Here is a 14,256-nt window from a genome sequence, read left to right on the forward strand (position 1 = left end):
CAAGCTTCCCCATACCTTTCAACTGGGATAAGGGAGCTGGCTGTCAGCTGTTAGCCACTTTACCTTATGCACCACTGGCCAGTGTATGTTCTTGAACTCAGGCTGCCAGCGGTGCAGAAGACCTGTCTCTGTGCCACTGGGCTGGTTTAACATAAATGATTTCCTTTTTTGCATGTCACTTGTAAGATCCAGAGAAGCCTGCCCAAAGAAGGTCTCACTCAGCAAAGGGACACAGTGTGTGATCTGACTCAGTTTCCCCTAAAAGAGTGACAGTCTAAGCCACTGCACCTGGCAGAGATGCTGCTGAACCTGCTAGAGCACAGTCAAACTTACAGGATAGAAAGCAGAACACTGCAGCAGTCTTTTCACTGTCTCTAATTCCATAGTCAGTCAAAGAGGTGTGACAATTTTCCAGAGCCTGGTTAGCCAAAAATGCCCAGAACTAAGACAGGTGACAAAATTCACAGCTCTAAGGCTCAAACTATTGTTTAAGGCTCAGTGTAGAGAAGTAAAAAAGATCTTGCTCAAACATTCATCACATATGATTTTATATGAAAATAATGTAACCAATCCAAAAGCAAGGTAAAGCATCTCCACGGCAACAGTATCTCCACGGCAACAGCTTTTCTCAGATCGAAATTCTTATTAAATGCAAACGTTAAAAAATTGTAATATAACTGCTTTCACCTGCCTCTGCAGAGTTCATCAGATAGAAAAACCTTATATCTCATGAAGTCTGCAGAGGCAGATGAAAGCACTTATATTATGATTTTTTAATGTGTACATTTAGAAAGAATTTGGATCTGAGACGAGCTGTTGCCATGGAGCTGCTTTACCTTGCTTTTGGATGGGTTGGTTTGTTCACAAGTTTTCTTATGAAAATAATGTAGAAAGCTGATGTGGTGTCTAGAACCTATGCTGGACTGAGGAGACCACAAATTATCTGCAGTATAACGCTTGGAAGGAATGGTGGCTGCACCCCTCCAGGGTTATGCATAGGACATCTTTCCTCATTTGGAACTGCAAGGCCAAAATCTAAACCTTTTGAAGCCACAAAAACAGTATCCTTAAGGCAGAGAACTAGATGATGGATGACCTAGCGGACTTAATACTTTTGTGACAAATGTAAAGTTAAGACTTTTGGAGGGGAAGGCAAGGAACTGAAAGCCACACCATAAAGGGTCTTATTAAACTGAGCATTCCTCTAAAAAAAGAGTCATCGAGTGGACAGTTAAGGGGAGGAGATGCCTACCTATCCTTTTCTATGTCAGAGACCAAACATCAGTCTCTAATAACTCTTCTACTCAAGAGGACACAACAGAGAATGGAGATATCCTCCTTTAAAGAACTCCAGTAACGGTGGTGTGCATTCTTTAGATGCACAGATGTAAGGATGAATGCACGTTAGATGACAATGCAGTAATGCGAGAAACCTGACAAGACCTTTTTGATCCCAGAAGATCAAAAGACCAGGGGGTTCTCCTACAACTGGTGCATGGACTCATTTTTCAATACTAACACAGCAGTAAGGCTACACTCCTTAATGTGCTTCCCTTTAGATGATATGTTAAACTAAGGTCCAGTCTGTCTGAGCTGGGGGTAGCTCAAGTGGTTAATAAAGTTTCCACAGCACCTATCAAAAAGAGTTTATTTTCCCTAATGCCTTAACCAAATTTCCCCAAGTCAATAAGAATACCATCTTGGTTCTTTCCCTCAAAAGAGGTTGATGGCTTAGTGGGACTGACCCTGTCAACAAGGCATAAATAAATATCCCACCAAGTGACAAACCCAATATACAGGTCCAGTGCTGTGGGGATAACCAAGGGTCCCCTGGGCAACAGGTGGGATGGGACAGTGGAAGCCTCTTTAATTCTCACCAGTGAAGAAAGAAATCTGGTGGGAGGCAAGAAGAGAAAGCTCCCAAGGACTGAGGGCAACCTTACAGCACTTGCCTAGGGGACTCAACAGCTTACTACATGTAAGTAAGCCAGCTGGCTACATAGTCCAACATAGCAGATACAGTGCATGAACATCAGTACCACTCCCTGGAGTGGTAGCTGACAAAATAACTTTTCATGCCCAATTTCTAGTCACCAACTGCATAAGTAAGGTCAGCACCTCAACAGATGACAATGCGTTTACAGTTGAAGAAAGGGTGAAGGCCCCCCAAAAAGGATGGTTTGGTTAATATCTGCTCTCCTGCTTCTACTTGTTGTACCTCTATCTACTGCCTGTCCATGGATAACATGAGAGATTCTCTAAATGTTCCCTGCACTGCCATTTCTGCAGTGTTGCTATCCTCCTAGCTCTAACTTACAATTTGAGCTTTTCACACCTTTTTCACCTGGCAGCTAAACTCAGACCCTTCAGATTATGGCACAGTCCTGCCTTTCTTCTTCAGGCACTAAAGAACACTGCAGATATGGGTCCTGCCTGGTGATGTGACCAGCCAAAAACACCCTTACAGAACTGAGTTTCAAAGGCATCAAGCATGGGAAATTTCCTACAAGACACATTAGGACACAGATCTGCCCTATACAAGCAGTAAGACACACCTGGGCATAACACAGTGTCAGCTGCACCCTCAAAGACTTAACATATGATGCTAAGAAGTGTGAGAGCAAGAAGCTCACATGCCCCTGAATATGGGAGCTGGATAATGAACAAAACTGTTCTGAGGAAGTTGTTCACAAATGAGACTCACTGAAGAAGACTCATCAAGTAAGCTCCCTATTTAGAAAAGGATCAGTATTTTTGTAATTACTCCTAACACATTTTGGAAGACTATGGATGAAGTCCTACACTACTTGCTCTTCAGAAATACTTGGCAGTTTTATGTCTCAAGATCTCCCAAATAATAATTCTCCACATCCATGGGCAGTGACTAAACAAGTCCTGTCTGTTGATACTTATTCCATCTATACACAGAATTTTATTTGTAACACTCCGGGGGTTCCTATGGTCCCATTTGCAAAAGTGGGGGGAAAAAAAACTACAAAAAGAATGCCCTAAAGAGCTATTCATGTTACCTCTTAATTACTCACCTTCCTAACTTCTTTCTCTAGCACTTGAGATGCTTGAACAAAACAGATTATCACTGTATAACCAAACATTTTGAGTACTGTATTTCTAGTAATGGTAAGAGTAACGGTGAGTGTGGAAGAGAGGTGAAGAAGAGAGTACAGGCAGGATGAAGTGGGTGGAGAAGAGAGTCAGGAGTGATTTGCGACAAATGAGTACCAGTAAGAGTGAAAGGGAAGGTCTACAAGAGGGTAGTGAGACCAGCTATGTTATATGGGTTGGAGACAGTGGCATTGACAAAAAGGCATGAGTCAGAGCTGGACATGGCAGATTTAAAGATGTTAAGATTAGCAATGGGTGTGACGAGGGTGGACAGGATTAGGAATAAGTATATTAGAGGGTCAGTCCAGGTTGGAAGGTTTAGAGACAAAGCCAGAGAGTCAAGATTACGTTGGTTTGGACATTCCCAACTTACAATCTTTTTTGATACTTATACAAGTTATAATTTTATATATTTTCTTAATTAAGTTTTTTATTTTGATGTTGATATTGTTGTTTTTCTTTTTACTGTTGATATTTCTTTTTGATTGTATGATTCTTTTTTGTCTATTTCTGTGTGGAGCTTTTCTCCCCGGGCCTCTACTGAAAATGGAAATATATCCAGCTAGACTAGCCCGGTCAACAAATGTAAAATAAAAATAAATAAATGTGCTGAGAAGGGATGAAGAGTATATTGGGAAAAAGATGCTAAGGATGAAGCTGACAGGTGACCAGAAAAGAGGAAGGCCTAAGATAAGGTTTATGGATATGGATGCAGGTGGTTGGTGTGACAGAGCAGGATGCAAAGGACAGGAAGAAATGGAAACAGATGAATGATCCACTGTGGCGACCCCTAACGGGAGCAGCCAAAAGAATAAGATTTCTGGTAATGGTAAGGCTGAAATAAATAATAGAGTTGGTGGCTCCTATGGTCCCATTTGCAAAAATAAAAAAAAACTAAATAAATTAGCCTTGTGCTTATATTTAACGAGAGATTTGTGTGTCATAAGCAACAATAAATAGGACATTAGCCCGGTGAATGTCTAGAAAAAGTAGTACAGGGAACAGTATCCAGCCAGATGAGAGTGAAAGTAAACATGGTTGCACTAGAGCACTCAAATGTTAAGGAGGTGGTAGAAAAAAATAAGCTACAATGTGACAATTATGTGCATGAGAAAAAAATAAATTCAAATGTGAATCATACATGGTTGAGACAGACAGGTATTTCAATGAAGTTGTTAAGGAGCATACTGACACCCTACAGAAGTTATAGTACAAGAAAATGAAGGAATGTGAGTGTGAACTGATGCTACAGAAGCAGGGCAGTCAGAAGCACAGCTCACTGATGAGGAAGACAGAGCAAGACGGAAAACAATAAAGACAGTCGGTGTGCCGGAACGACAAGAGGGAAGAGAATGCCAGGTCTTTATATCCAAGCTTCTGGCAAAATGGTCTCAAATGCCTGAATTAGAAATAATACTGGACAGTGCTTAATGAACCCCCCCTTCCTGCTTTTCCTTCCTTATGAACAGACAGCTATCAAAAACAGAGTGGAGTAACATTTTCAATAACTTCTAAACTTTATTGAATTTTGTTAGAAATCACATTTACAACAGCAGATAAAAAATCAAAACATTAATAGCTGAAAAATATAATTTCTAAAATGATTTTAATAAGAACGATCAGCTCTCAAACATCAGTCATCACATCCTAACTAATAATCAGACGGCAGTTAGCATGCTTTAGCACGAGATGACTGCTCACAGTGAAAGGGAAGTGGGCAATAAGACGCAGGTGGTGACTGCATTAAACAGAAGACTTTCAAACCATGGCCACCATTCAGCATGGGATGATGACCTCCTCACACTACAAGCCTTGTCTATGGCAGAATCCAGATACTGGAAATGCCAGAATAAGACATGCAGAAAAAAAGAAATTTGTACAATCAGACTACTCACTAAGAACAGTTTGAGAGGCTTTCAATGTGATGCAATATAACAGCATGTTTCTGCCAAGAACTGGAGAAGCATTCACTATACAAATCTACAGACGTAGTATTGAATGCCATGCCAGTCAGTGGTTCTACAAGTACTTTAACTCAGTAAATTAATTGTTATAAAATACTACTTATTCCAACACATTACAAGCCAAATGCACTAGCAGGCATTGCAAGGTTGGATGGGTGCGACAGAAAATAACTAAAATAAGTAACATGATCATCGCATTCATTTGAGAGACAAAAGTATGTCACAAGTGTTCCTCTCATAACGGTTTTGCAACTAGCTGAATGACAGAGTAAAGAAAATGATGATTCTATCACCTCTCAAGCCCCACTACTGGTATACCTCAACAGGCTGATGCATTCTAACTCGTCATCATAGCAAGGCAAAAAGGAAGAAATGCTATAGTTTTCTACTGATAGAAAACAATGGAGTAAACAGTATGATATGGTTTACTGGGCCAGCACAGGAGTTATAATATGGCATACTCAAGATTTCAGACTATGTCTCCTAAATCAGCAGTTAGTATGTTACTGATGTTCTATATGGTAATTTAATACTCATTTGCAGACAAGCAGAACAGAATACACCACATTTCCCAATGACTAAAAGACAGATCTTAAAAAAGTGTGAGAACACAAACATCTAAGCACAGCTTGAGTGCTTTGATACAGACAGGACTCTGATGATTCAGACAGAGAAAGTGTGCTCCTTAAAAAAACAAGCATAGTTGATGACCTATCATTAACATGTTACATTTCTTTGCAAAAGAAAAAGCATTAACTCTAGGGCAAATGTGACAAACTGGTTCAAGTTCTTTAGCTAGACAATGGGAAAATAAATCACAATAAACAGAGATGTCAGGAAATCAGGTTCAACTAGAACAAACACAAAGTTATTATTTATTAGTCTACCTTAGCATGAATTAATGTGATAAAGCTGATGTTCTTAAAAACATGGCCAAGTCGACTCATCCACACATTACAATCCAGATATTACAATCCCTTGATAAAGTACAGTTTTGTACCTACCATAAATGTAGATGTTCGAGGATCCACATTGCTGCAGTCCTTACTATTGGGTAGTCCGCTGTCCAGTCGAATACCAGAGTATGGTTGACGCCGGCGCCGGCGCATTAGACTGACGTCAGTACGTCAGGGTACTAATGCGCATGACCGACGTCATATCCTCAGTCTTTTCTTGCCCCAGATGTCAGAAGACCCTAAAAAGACAAGGCCCAAAATACCTGCACCAAAAATATGTACAATATATACAGAAATATATACAAAAATATCAACATATAACCTCACCTACACAACCACCCCCAAACACAGAGGGAAGAGGGGAAAATTTGATTGCAGCAATGTGGATCCTCGAACATCTACATTTATGGTAGGTACAAAACATTGCTGCAGTCCTTACTATTGGGTAGAATCCCAAAGCAGAGGGAGGCTGGCAAATCATAAAGAAGCAGGAGCTGACAACATGCCTTGCAAAATAGCTGTGGCAAAACCAGCCCTAGACTTAGAGTAGAGAGGAAGGTGATAATGCTTAGAGAAAGTATGCACTGAACTCCATGTAGCTGCGTCCAAAATATCCTTAGTTGCCACCCCCGTTAGAAATGCTGTTGAAGTGGCAGTAGCCCTAGTGGAATTAGGCGAATCCCAGCTGGAATCTCCTTGCCATGATGGGAATAACAAAATGAAATGCAAAACCCAATCCACTTAGAAATAGTTTTGAGAACTCAAAGCAAAAGAAACAAACAACTGCTGAGACTGCCTGAAGTCCTTAGTCCTGCTTAAATAATAACAACTGCCTATGTACATCTAAAGTGTGCAAAATCTTCTCCCCTTTATTTTGGGGATCTGCATAGAAAGTGGGCAAATGAATAGTTTGGTTTAAAGCCACACTGAAACCACCTTAGGCATAAAGGAAGGATTAGAATGATAGCCTATCCTTATGGAAAATCAGAAAGGGCACTACTGCCATAAGTGCCTGCAACTCAGAAACCCTTCTTGCAGAAGTAATAGCCAACAAAAAAGCAGTCTTCCATGACAAATATTTCAAATCAGCAGTACCGCAGGCTCAAAAGGTTGTAGAGTAAGTTTTTCCAACACAAAATTGAGATCCCAAGCAGGATTAGGAGCTCTACGTGGGGTCTTATATTCTTTGCCCCTCTGAGAAACTGCTTGAACAAAGGATGCGAAAACAATGGTGGGTCACAATCATAGTGAGCTGAAATTGCTGCAGCATGAATCTTAATGGAAGAGAAGGACAAACCTTTGTCCAATAACTCAGTAAGATATTGAAGAGCCACACTCAAATTAGGCTCAGAAATATCCAAATTCCTTGCTGCACTCCAAAATAAAATCTCTTCCATTTTTCCTTGTACTAGGTCTTCTAGCTTCCATAATCACATTTAAAACTTGTTGAGGAAGGTGCTGTCTCAAAACAGAATATGCCATGCTGTTAGATGAAGAAGCTTGACATTGAGCAGGTGCTCTGAGACAACAGGTGTGGAATCAAGGGTAAAGTCCATGGAGGCTTCTTTACTAGACTCCTCAGTAATGGGTACCAGTGCTGCGAGGCCAATCTGGAGCTATTAAAATCATCCTTGGCTTGTCTTGTCTGACCTTTAGAAGCACCTTTGGAAGAAGAGGCAGAGGTGCACATGAAGATTTTTCCAACTGAAAGAAAGAGCATCCACTTTCCAAGCTGTGTGATGTAACCTCTTTGTGCAAAACTTTGGCAGCTGGTGGTTTAGTGGAAACAGATCTATGTCTGGAGTTCCCCAGGACACTGTCAACCTTTGAAATACATGAAGATCCAGTTTCCACTGTGGGGATCCATGATTTGTCTGCTTAACACATCTGCTAAGGAGTTCTGTGCTCCCGGCAGAAACCTTGCCTGAAGAGTTAGTTGCAAGCTGAGCGCAGTCTCCCATAAAGTCATTGCTTGCCTGCACAATGGGTAAGAATGTGTTCCCCTTGTTTGTTGATGTACCACATGACAGTTGTGTTGTCTGTTAGAATCAACACCTGCCCTGGAAGAAGTAACTCCTTGAAAGCCATTAACTGGACTGCTAACATCTCCTTCATGTTGATATGTAGATGCTGTAGTCTGGCAGGCCACTTGTCTTGTATCCACTTTCCATTTAGATGAGCTCCCCAAGCAATGTCCGAGGCATCTGTCGTTAAAATCTGACTCGCCTCTGGCCGGGTCACAGAGAGTCCCTTGTTTAGGTGACATTCCTGAGCCCACCACAAAAATTCTTTTGAAGGCAAGGTATTATTTGAATGACAGTGTCCAAATCCTGGCAGTGCTGTGTCCATACACTTTTGAGATACCATTGTAGCTTCCTCATATGCAGTTTGGCATTGGGAAGCACCAGAATACAAGATGCCATGAACCCTAATGCTTGAAGGACTGTCCTTGCAGTCAGCACGGACTGATGAGATAGTTGATGGAAGTAAAGTGATAGACTCTTTTGTTTGTCCGGGGTTAAAAAGGCCATCTGGGCTGCTGTATTCAGTCTCACACCCAGAAAGCACATGTCTTGAGGGGGTACTAGACTGGACTTTATTTCGTTCACAGAATACCCTAGGCATCTTAGCACTGCTATAACATATTCCAGATGCTGTAGAAGGTCTTCCTTTTCTTGAGCCAGAATCAGGCAGTCGTCCAAGTAAGGATAGATTTGAATTCCTTGTAGCCTGAAGTAAGCTATCACTGGAGCCAGAACCTTTGTGAATACTCTGGGCGCAGTAGATAAGCCAAAGGGCAATGCAGAGAACTGATAATGAGAATTTCCAGCTCGAAACGCAGATACTTCCTGCAACTTAGCCTTATAGGCACATGAAGATAAGCCTCCTTGAGATCTAAAGTTACCATCCAGTGATCTTTGCCCAGCAGAGGTAAAAGCTGTTGTAACATCAACATCTTGAACTTTGGAATGTCCAGATAAGTGTTGAGGAGAGATAAATCCAAAATTGGTCTCCACGTGTTCCCCTTCTTTGGTACTAGGAACAGGCGAGAATAAAATCCTAGGCCCCTTTCTGATACAGGGACTGGCTGAATGGCCCCATCTGGAGTAACTGAGAAATTTGCTTGTGAGCCTCTTTTCTTTGTGGAGGAGGAACGTCTGGCATGCCTTTGAAAGGGGGCAATGTATGGAAATAAAACCTGTAACCGTGGTGAATGATATCCAACACCCATCTGTCTTGAGTAATGAAATCCCAATTTTCTTTGAAAAGAGACAGTCTTCCTCCCAAAGGAGCTGCCAGACGAGAATCTTCTGGCAGCTGAAAAGGCAGGTCATTGGGTCTGTTTACGAAAGGACTGACCCCTGCCCTCACCAGAAGTCTGAGCAGGTGAGCTCCTGTTCTAGGCCTAAAAGAACTTTGAGCTCTGCCCCTACCACGCCTAGACCTACCCCTAGACTGGGAGTCATAAGCAGGATATGTCCACCCCTTAGCAGGCCAATTTCTACTAAACTTGGTGACTGCACCTGCAAAAATCTTTAACAGTTTGCATAGACTTAGCTTTGTCCTCCATTTTCTTTAAAACTGCTTCCACAGGCGAACCAAACAACACATCAGACTGTAAAGGAGCATCCAAAATCCTTGTCTTAACATGCTCAGCTAAATTCTGATCCTCAACCAGGCATGCAAGAACCGAACTAGTAGCAGCCACCCTCAAGAGGCCTGTACAGCATCAAAACCACATTGCAAAGAATGCTTACCTACTTGTTCAGACACATGAACTAAATCCAGCAACTCTTTACACTCAATACCTTCCGCTAAAGCATCCACCTTAGATTTCAATTGTGAAAGGAGATAATTTTGATATTTTAGCATGTGAAACTGACAATTCAACGCCTCATGGCTAGAGTGGAAGAAGTATACACTTTCTTTCCCCACCTATCCAAAGCCCTTGCCTCTTTATCAGTGGGAACAGGATTTTTAACCACAGAGGCCTTAACACCTTTAGGCCCCTGAGAAACAGTTTCTGGATCCGCCCTAGGACTCTTAAACAAATACTTATGAGCGGGCACCCTATAGTACCTATCAGGTTTAACAGGAGCAGGAGGCAAAGAGTCAGGGTTCAGGAAGCCTCTGCAAAACATCTTCCACCACATTCAACACAGGAGGTATAGCTAAGGGCCTATGTTGGGGTAAAATAAGAATTCCCTAAGCCTTTTCCTGGAATCAGAGTAATCTTGGCCTTCCCATTTAAAGTGTTCTCTCATGGAATGCAGAGTCTCTGAAAATGAGAAATCCTCAGGAGGAGAAGCTGTAGGAGTGGAATCATCCACATCAGAATCAGAATAAGGTGGAAACTCCTGCAAATCTTCCGCAGAAGACTCTGAAGCCTCTGAATACTGTTCCAAACACTCAAACTCAGGTTCCACCCTAGGCCTCTTAACAGGAGGGGGCATAGAACCTCTAATCATAGTAATCAAATCTTCTGCCATTTTAAGCATATGTTTCTTAGGCACAGAACCTGAAGTGCTAGGGGAAGCCCCCACTGAAGCTAAACTTGGCCTACCTCTCAAAGAAGTTTTGGCAACAGAAGGAGAGGCTCTAACTACCTTGGGAAGAGAGGGAAGAACAGTTACCTGAGAAGCTCCCTCAGCCTGGCCTACCTCCTGAGAAGGCACATCCTGTAACAGTAAAGTCTCTGCCTGAGACTCCAAAGAAACTCCTGGCAATACCTCTGGCTCCACTGAGCCTTCTAAAGAACCGACGTCCGGGACTGCCGGTTCATCAACCCGCTGTTTTGTCCTGCCGGAGCATCCGGCGGCATTTTATAATTGCAACGCTTCCCAAACACTAACCTGGCACAGTCTAACCTCCTCTTAATAGTGCGTTTGTTAAACCTAGCACAAGAGCGGCATCCAACAACGCGTGCTCAGGCCCTAAACAAGGTATACACAAGGTATGGTAATCCCTATGAGGTATCTGTTTCCCACAAGAAATACAGTTATTCACTTTTTCTGACATCCGGTTAAATACTGAGGCAAGAAAAACCAAAATGTTCCCCAACGGGGTACTTAGCCAACTCTGATTCGGTCTGAAACTCCGGTTTCGGAAATATTTCAGAACGCCAACCTGCACTCGCAAAACTGCTTCTGCATCGGACCATGCGGCAAACTCTGGTATTCAGGCCGACTGGACAGCGGACTACCCAATAGTAAGGACTGCAGCAATGTGGAACGAAGAACATCAGCTGCTGTTTTCCATGATTTCATCAGTAGGACTTAAGAATTTTTGAATCTAAACACCATTCTCACACACAATTCATGCTAACATAAACTAATAAATAATGACATACTGTTTTCTATCTTAAGTTTTAACTAATCTTCCATTATTGCTCACTTTATTGTGATTTATTTCCCTATTAAGAGTTGTGATAAACAATTTGCACTAGCCTGTTGTGGTTTTCTTTTGAATTAAAGCTCTTCAAAACATGCAACATCGCAGGTCATGAACTCTTGCCATCTTGTTTTAGTCAGACAACCTCAATTACACTGCCTGTCTCAAAAGTACTTTTAGTATAAATCTGCTTTTTTATTTTTATTTTATTTTGCTTTTCTTTACTAGTTTGTCCCACCGAGTTAAGTTAAAAACCCCTTTTCAATGGAGGCTCCAGGGAGAAAAGCTCCAACATATTATACACATTTTTAAAAAGACATTCAGAGATACACATGAAGAGACATTTGCGTCTTTTGGCTTTTCCCAGTTAGGGGTCGCCACAGTGGAACTCCGGTCCGCTAATGATTGGCAGTAGAGTTTTACGTGCTGGCTTGCCAGTCCTAACGCACAACCTTCAACGAAGGAACGCCCATTCACGCATGTCGTCACACAGAAGACGCTTCTAACTGAGAATCGAACGCCAACGTCTAACTGTGAGGCGACAACGCTACTGCAGCACCACCACCACAGTACACACATGAAGAGACATTAAGTAATATAAATTAATAACTAAACATACATCTAGTTGTGTCTGAACAAAGGAACCAGGCAAGAGAGTCCTCTTTCCTCTCACACTTGCTTTATATTTAGAACCACTGGCAAACAAAATGAGGGACGCAGAAATTCAAGGATAAAATTGGTATGGTAACTAAGAAGAGATGGCTTTATTTGCACACAATATTATTCTGCACCTGATAAAACTAGAAAAGGACATCACTGTGTTGTGGAACATCTTGAGACAGTTTCAGTTATTTTCGGGATATAAAATTAATGAAGATAAAAAAAAAGGTTACAGCTGTAAACTATGTACCCAAATACAGGGGTGGCCCATGCTACTGGACTGCAGCCTACCCAGCTGTAGAAGAAAGAATCAAAAAAACTAAATAAAAGAAGAACAAAAAGACCCATGTAAGTGTAGTATTACAAGTGTGTGTGTGTGTGTGTGTGTGTGTGTGTGTGTGTGTGTGTATGAAAAATGCTCCAGTTGCTGTATACTGGTGGCTAGAGAATACCTCAGGCTTGAAACCTGTACCTTGGTTGCAGGTGGCAAGGGCCTGAATTTCCTACCCACCACCATTTGTAAGAATTTTGCAGATCTTTGCCTCATATATTTGTTCTGTTCCTCAAAATCTGTGGTTTCTGTATTTTTGTTACCTTACACAGTCAGTAGTGTAGTGGTGCACTGGTAGCATTGTTGCCTGACAGCTACAGGTTCTCTGGTTTGATTCTTGGCTGGGGTGCCTTCTGTGCGGAGTCTGCATGTTCTCCCATCTTACAAAGACATATGTCTGAAGTGTTTCTCCCTGGGCCTCTGCCGAAAATTGGCTTTTGTTCTAAGTCAGACTTTCCTAGTTAACAATTGTTAAATAAATAAAAATAACAGGCATTTGAATTTCAGACTTCATCTTCTTCAGAAAGTACATGGTAACACAAAACCTTTTATTCCAGCAATTTTCTAAGTTTATAACATGGGTATTTGAAATTTGTCCCTATTTTTGGGACTGTATTCCCCCATTATTGGCTTCGTCCAGGTTTTTTGTGCTAAGGTTGAGAGCTATGGTGATAACTGAATTCATTGAATATGTTTGGGGGCTGTATTCCCCCATTATTGGTTTTGTTCAGGTGTTTTGTGTTAAGAGGTTGACAGCTATGGTGAGAACTGAATTCACTAAATGGCAGCCATTTAAGTTTCAGTCTTCCTCTCTTTCACAAAACAGGTGATTTGGCATAGTGGTATATTGCTCTGACTGTTTTGCACAGGGTCCTGGGTTCAATACTTGGCAGGGAAATGTATGGTGGTAATACAGCATTTTATTCTAGCAACCTTCCAACATTATACAATCAATGTTTAAAATGTGTCCCTGGTTTTTGGGCGTCCCCCTCCCCCCCAAATAAATTTTGGCTTTTTCCAAATTTCTTGTGCTACAAAGTTCAGAGATACAGCTGAGTGTCAAGTAGATTTTACAAGAAGCTGAGAGCTGCAGGGGAACAAAAGTTTAGTGCTGCTTATGCTGAGCCTGCTTGCATTGTTAATAGCACAACAGGTAGTGTACTTGCTTTTGATGCAGAAGGCTGTGGGTTCTACTCCCACAGTAGGTAGATGCATTGCTGATACTGTACTGTGTTGTAAAGGGGGTGGATGCTGCAATCCTTTTTGGAGAAGATACCTAGTACCTATGAACCTGTTATCAGTTTGCCATCCATTCCCTATTGCAATATTACTAGCTTATCATTTTTTAATGCAATATAGGCAATTTATTCCTCATGGGCAACAGGCACTTTATTTGTAATGAAACAATGAAATATGAAGTTGTTTGCTAGCAACAACCTCTTCATTAGTTACAGATTTCTTTACTGTGGAATTATTTAGATGACTTTTACTTCTTCAGAGATTGTGCATATTTACTGATACTGGTGGACTGTAGAGGTTTGAGCAGACTTTTATGACAGAAATATTCTGAATTTGGCAGTTTTTTGTCATTATTAGTGCATGCATTTTGTTTCATTATTTACTGGAAAAATGTTCTGAATTGGGCAGATGTTCTTCGTGTTTCACTGTTGCAGTAATCACATTTGGGTTATCTGCTTTCAGTAGCTCTCAGTCGGCCTGATTATCAAAGTCTTGAGTCCTGCGTCGGTTGCTGCCTCATATTCCATGACGTCAGGTAGTCAGGGGTATAAAGCATGCAGCTGACAACATTACATCAGTCTTTTTTGCCATG

General features: G+C 41.5%; 1 protein-coding gene across 4 annotated transcripts in view; it reads right to left on the bottom strand.

Moving 5' to 3' along the window:
- Window positions 1-14,256, bottom strand: part of PHKB (phosphorylase kinase regulatory subunit beta) — a 3,137,540-nt gene that overhangs the window by 1,733,428 nt on the left and 1,389,856 nt on the right. The gene's annotated exons all lie outside the window — the stretch shown is intronic.

The sequence above is a fragment of the Protopterus annectens genome, chromosome 8.part1 (assembly GCF_019279795.1).
Source record: "Protopterus annectens isolate FY-2018-M chromosome 8.part1, PAN1.0, whole genome shotgun sequence".
Lineage (NCBI taxonomy): Eukaryota > Metazoa > Chordata > Ceratodontiformes > Protopteridae > Protopterus > Protopterus annectens.